Raw genomic sequence first — 469 nt, 5'->3', positions numbered from 1 at the left:
TTTCTCTTTCATCGCAAACGGTGCATTTCTGTGCAAAAACGACGTTGTTGTCGATCTACCCTGTCGAAAGGACGCCACAAAATTCTTTTTTCGCAAAGTTAACACAAATAAATACATTATCAATACACGTCTTTTTACACTTGAAAATATCATACTGATTTCGTCTTAAAAAATGGTTAGAATAAGCACAAATAACAGCCAGCAGCTGACGTTCGAAAGGCGGCTCGCCGGCAACCCAGTTTGTTGACAAAAAAGTTGCCGACAAAACCTTTTCGGGCCTGGTTTTCGGGCGAACAATTGACGTGACGTCGGATAGCACAGTTTTTTTCGCTCGCTGAATTCTGATTGGTCACTTTAAATTTCAGTAGCTCTCGCTGTCACGGAAGTATAAATATTAAGGAATTTAGGCCAAAAGTAGGAATTTATTTAGAGGTGTTACTTCTTTACGCAGTTGCAAAAATTGCGTTCG

The sequence above is a fragment of the Montipora capricornis genome, chromosome 6 (genome assembly GCF_036669925.1).
Source record: "Montipora capricornis isolate CH-2021 chromosome 6, ASM3666992v2, whole genome shotgun sequence".
In the NCBI taxonomy this organism is placed as follows: Eukaryota; Metazoa; Cnidaria; class Anthozoa; order Scleractinia; family Acroporidae; genus Montipora; species Montipora capricornis.
The sequence above is the reverse complement of the archived record's forward strand: the minus strand, read 5'-3'. Positions refer to the sequence as shown.